Source organism: Mustela lutreola, chromosome 1 (genome assembly GCF_030435805.1).
Source record: "Mustela lutreola isolate mMusLut2 chromosome 1, mMusLut2.pri, whole genome shotgun sequence".
In the NCBI taxonomy this organism is placed as follows: Eukaryota; Metazoa; Chordata; class Mammalia; order Carnivora; family Mustelidae; genus Mustela; species Mustela lutreola.
In genome coordinates this window covers 154,696,064-154,702,065 of record NC_081290.1, presented here as the reverse complement: position 1 = coordinate 154,702,065, position 6,002 = coordinate 154,696,064, and positions in this window count along the sequence as shown.

Sequence of the window (6,002 nt, the reverse complement as noted above, 5' to 3'; positions counted from 1 at the left end):
TGTCGGATTTTAACCAACACCAGCATTCTACATTGCTAGGCAACATAGGTAGTATTGTACCCAGACTCTAAGATGGCCCCCAATAATGCCATCCCCCAATATCCACGCCCTTGTGTAGTACCCTCCCACATCAAACAGAGCTGGCCTTTGCAACCAATGGGATATTACAGAAATGATAGTTGTAGTTTCTAAGGCAAAGTCATAAAAGACACCAAGGCTCGGTCTTGGCTCTCTCATGGGTCTCCCACTCTGGGATGCCAGGCTCTACATTGTGAAGATACTCAAGCACCACAGAATGCAGAGAAACTAGGCCACCTGCCAATAACCAGCATCAACTGGCCAGCCATGTGAGTCAGCCAGGAAGGCTGGAGATCCTCCAAAAAGATCTTCCAGGTCTAGCCAAGTCCTCAGGTGGACAATAGCCCCAGGCGCCATCTTGGCTGGGATTCGATGATGGACCCTGAGTCAGAGCAGCCCAGCTACAACATCTCCCAAAGTCCTAATTTATAGAAAATGTGAGATCACAAATGACTGCCATTGTTTTTAACTACTAAGATTTAGGGCACTCAGTTGCTCAGCAAAGGATAACATGAATAGTGATGCACAAAAGCACTGAACAGGAGACAGAGCTGAGCTGCAGATTCTAGTCTTCTCCTATCACTGTGCCACTTTTTTCTTTGAACCTACTTATTGTACTAGTCTGTTCAGGCTCTTATAACGAGAATTCCACTGACTGAGCGACATAAGTAATAAACATTAATTTCTCCCAGTTCTGGAGGTTGGAAGTCCAAGATCTAGGTCCCAGCACACCCCGTGTCTGGTCTTCACATGGTGGAGAGACTAATCCCAGCATGGAGGCCTTGTTCCCATAACCTCATCTAAACCCCATTACCTCCCACAGCCTCACCTCCTAATAATATCCTCCTTGGGGGTTAGAGCTTCAACATATGAATGGGAGGGAGTGAGCCAACATGCCCTCATCCATAACAGTTATTTTATCTTTAAAAGACAATGGCATGAAAATACTATTTGCCTCGTAAGTTTGTTCAAAGGATGGATGAGGCATAAAGTCCCTAGTACAGTCCCTAGGCCCCAGGGGAGACACTTAATACATGCTGGTTGTCTTCTTAACCACACTGTGCCCCAAGCCCTGCTGGTTGTCTTCTTAACCACACTGTGCCCCAAGCCCTCACTTAACAATGACCTTCTACTCTGTCAGATGGGACTTGAACGGCTCACCAGTGGAGTTATTCCCAAGTCAAATGGAGCATGTATTTGGAGAACCTTGGTAAAACTCTCCAGTCCTTCACAGATGCTGTTATTAGACTTTAAGACCCTGACTCAGGAGAATCTGCAGAGTGTGGCCTCTTCTATTAGTGGGTCAGATCAGGGGTCCACCAGGAGTCATTGGTGTCATGTGGATGTTGACGGAAAGCCATACAAAGACATTTCCCTGCTGCTGACATCAGGCCCACATGCTGTCTATTGCCAAAGAGTTGGAGATTTAGAAAGCTCAAACTCCAAAGTAGAAAAAGACATGTGACTCCACAGTCAGGAGACCCTGAGGTCACTGCATGGACCAAAGATCCAGAGAGGAAGCAGAAACGTCAAAAATGAAAGATCCTTCCTAACGACTTCCAAGAAACCAGCAGAGTTTTGCTGCGCTGTGAAGTCTGGGCCTTGTGCCCATATGTCAGGTGTCCCTCATTCAAGGACGGCGCCCTCCCCCACCGTCATCCAGCCCTCACAGCCTCCCAGAAGTGGAACTGGCCTGGGGGTGCCTGAGATAAATCACGCCTGACAGGAAATACTAAATACACAAAGTGGTGAAGAGAGAGAGACAAGAAAACAACCACCATGACTTGGTCCTGTGGTGTCTGCAAAGATCCAGGCAAAGCTACGAATGCATACATTTTAAGACCAGGCTTACCTCGATGAAGCATAACTATATATAAATCAACACGTATGGTTGTTAGGTGTGTAACACTGGATGAAAAGAGCACATCACAATATTAGGACACACAACTGTTCTCATAACCTCAAAATAAGGAGAACCAAACAGTGATCATTTACAGATGCATAATCTATAATAATGCCACCTTTTAAAAGGCAAAATAGGGGAGCCTGCCTGGCTCAGTCGGTGGAGCAGGTGACTCTTGATCTCAAGGCTGTGAGTTCCAGCCTCACACTGGGTTAAAGATTACCTAAAAATAATTTTAAAAATCTTTTTTTAAAAAGGCAAAATAGGGATATGTACTCTATTTTGAACAGCTGTAAGCTCTGGAAGGGAGGGGATAGATAGGGAAGGATATAGGTCAGGCATTTTCATCGGTAATGGTGTTATTCTTTTTTTTTTTTTCTCTAAAGATTTATTTATTTATTTTGAGAGCGAGAGAGAGCACAGTGGGGGGAAGGGGCAGAGGGAGAGGGAAAGCGTCTTAAGCAGATTTCCTGCTGAGTGTGGAACCCAACACAGGGCTGTATCCCACAACCCCAAGATCACGACATGAATGGAAATCAAGAGTCAGTTGCTTAACCGAATCAGCCACCCAGGTGTCTTAATGTTGATCATCTTATGTCAGGTACCTGGGTCACTTCGTTTCAGTCTAACAGTCCATAACCTGCATGTTTCTCAGATTCTCTCTCAAACTCGGTATTTCTTTTATTCAATTTTCCTATAATATTATCCACAGAAGTGAATATGGACACATTAAAGAATTTTGGAAAAATTAGAAGGGAGAAAATCCTCCCCCATCCTACCATCTTCTTTCTTTTTTTTTTTTTTTAAGATTTTATTTATTTACTTGACAGAGAGGATCACAAGTAGGCAGAGAGGCAGGCAGAGAGAGAGGGGGAAGCAGGCTCCCTGCTGAGCAGAGAGCCCGATGTGGGGCTCCATCCCAGGACCCTAGAATCATGACCTGAGCCGAAGGCAGAGGCTTAACCCACTGAGCCACCCAGGTGCCCCTACCATCTTATTTCTATTTTACCTCACAGCATCCTCTTTTTCCCTATGCAGGAGGTTTCTTTTTAAACAAGTTATAATCATACTGTATACACTTCTGCTTTCAGCTCGTAACACTGAATCTTAAGCATCTTTCCAAATTACCTAAAATCTTCAAAATCGTCCTTCTTCATGGTCACATAATGGGAAACCTATAATCCTTCATGAAAATTCCAAGAATCCTAGTGATTCTGTATAGTGTATGTGAGTTTAAAGGAATATAAAGTAACGTTGTTTGGTTTGTCTCCTAATGCTGCCATGACAAATTGCCACACACCAGGTGGCTTAAAACAGGAGAAATTGACTCTCTCACAGTCATGAAGCCTGAAATCAAGGTGTCAGCAGGACCACACTCCTTTCAAAGTATCTAGGGAAAATTCCTTCTTTGCCTCTCTCCTAGCTTCCAGTGACTGCTGGCAATTCAAGGATTCATCAGCTTATAGCTGATCACTCTAACCTCACCTCTGTCTTCACATCTCCTTCTTCTCTGCCTCTCTGTGGCCTCTCCTATTCTTACAACAACATCATTTGTTGGGTGTAGGGTCCATCCTAATCCAGTATGATCTCAACCTAATTATATCTGCAAATATCCTACTTCCAAAAAAGGTTATACTCTGAGGTTCTAGATGGACTTAAATTTTGGAGACAATATTTGATCCACTCTAGCTGCCTTCTGCAAAAATCTGAAATACCAATAACTGGCTTCTAAAGAAGTCAAAAATGGGCTGTCACAAGCTAACCCATCCAGGTGCACCAGCTGTGGGCTCTCAATCCATGTTGTAGAAAGTTTACATGCAGAGAGATCTTGGAGATCTGTGCAAACTTCTCATTTCATCATAAGGAATTTGAGGAGGTCAGTCATGTGATTTATTCCAGGAGACTCAAATTTCTGGTTACATTCAAGGAGGCCACCTCAGACCAATGCTAATTGGGCCCAAAAGAAACCTCAGTCTACATCTCAAGGATCATTCTAACATTGTATTGTTTATCTATCACCAAGTAACGAATTAGCATACACTTAGCACTTAAACCAGCACACAACTATTATCCCACGATTTCTGTGGACCAGGAATCTGAACTCAGCTTTGCTGTCTTCTGCTTCAAGGTCTCTCACAAAGTGGCACTTGAGGTGTTGGTCAAAACTGTGTTCTTATCAGAAGGCTCAGCTGGGGAAGAATCCACTTCTAGGCCCATTGATGTGGTTGTCAGCAGGATTCAGCTCCTTTTAGGCTATTGGACTCAGGGCCTCACTTCCTAGCTGGTTTCTGGTCAGAAGTGACCCTCAGTTTCTTGCCTTATGGGCTTCTCTAAAGATCGGATGACTTAAACAAGGAGATTTATTTTCTCATGGTTCTGGAGGCTGGAAGTCCAAGTTCAAGGTGTTGGAAATGTTCATTTCTTCTGAGACTTCTCCTTGGTTTGCAGGTTGTCACCTTCTCACTGCATCCTCATATGGTCCCCCCTGTGTGTGCTTGTCTGGTATCTACATTTCTTCTTACAAGGACATCAGTCAGACTGGATTAGGGCCCACCTTTAAAGGATTCATTTTAAGTTAATCACCTCTTTAAAGAACTTTTCTCCAAATACAGTCACACTCTGAGATACTATAGGTTGGGGCTTCAATATATGAAATTGGGATTGACAGGGATTCAGTTAAGGCCATAACATAGACCCAATCTATCTGCCCCACTATCCTTGCCCCTCACCATCAGACTGGTAGCCTTGGGGTGCATCTGACTGAGGACAATTCTACGAGCAGCCTCAAAACTCACTGGAGATCCTTCTTATGGGGGAGGGCCCAGGGACGTGGGGGATTGCTGCATTCCCCTATCTTGCCACTGCCTTAGTCTCCTTTACTCTGGGACTCAATCCCATTACCTGGATCTCACAATGGACACTTCTGGGCAGCTGTTTTCCCTAAGCCACAAATTCCACTCACTCCTTAGGGCCCTCTTCCTCCATACCCTGGCCTTCCCCTGAACTGCTCTTCAATCCCCTTTCCTAAATGCTGGCTCACTCCTTGACTTACCAGTGACCCCCACCCTCAGCAGGTGCATGGACAAATCCCATGAAGCACAAACCACCCCTGATTGTGTAGAGCTCCATGGAGCACATTCTTTACTGGTACTCCATGAAGACAGACCCTTCTGGTTGTCCGTCCCTAGCTGCTTCTCTCCATGTTTCCTTCTGATTCCTCCTTGTATCCTTGACCTCTTAATCTTAGAGAGTCTTCAAGCTCACTCCCAGGACTTGTTTTTTTGGCATTCTCTCTATGTTGGTAAACTCAATCCGTCTATGGCATTAGACACATTACAATTATTGCTTGCAAATCTTGATCCTCAATTTGCGGTCTGTGAACTCCAGACTCAGCTCTCTATTCAACATCTCCGCTTGAAATGAGGTATGTCATCCTGGATATGACCAAAACGGAGCTCCTGATCCTCCCCAAAAAAGTTCTTCTTCTGAAGTCTTCCCCACCTAACTTTACAGCAACTCTATTCTTCCCGTTGCTTAGGCCAAAAAATCCTTGATTTCCCTTTCTCCTCTCATAGCTCATATCATATCCATCCGAAAGTCTTGTTTGCCCTGCCTTAAGAATATCACCACTTCCCACCACCCCTCCTGCAACCACCCTGGTCCGAGGTTCCACCTTCTCCCACCAAACTAGCCTTCCTGCCTCTGCCCCTCTTCCTCTTTTACATCATTCTAAACACAGTCATATGTGTCTGTTGAAACCTAAGTCAAATCATAGCACTTCTCTGTTCAAAACCCACCAGCAGTTCCCATAACACTCAACGTAGAAGCCAGAGCACAGGGAATAAAATGGGAGCTGCCAGGAGCTGGGAGGAAGAGGCGAGGTGGTGATATCTCATAGGTACAGAGTTTCAGTTTGGGGCTTCCAAAAGTTCTGGAAATGGATGCATGCATAGCTATTTATCTAACAAAAGATAGATAGATTTAAAAAAAAAAAAAAAAAAGCTAAGGCCATACACATTCT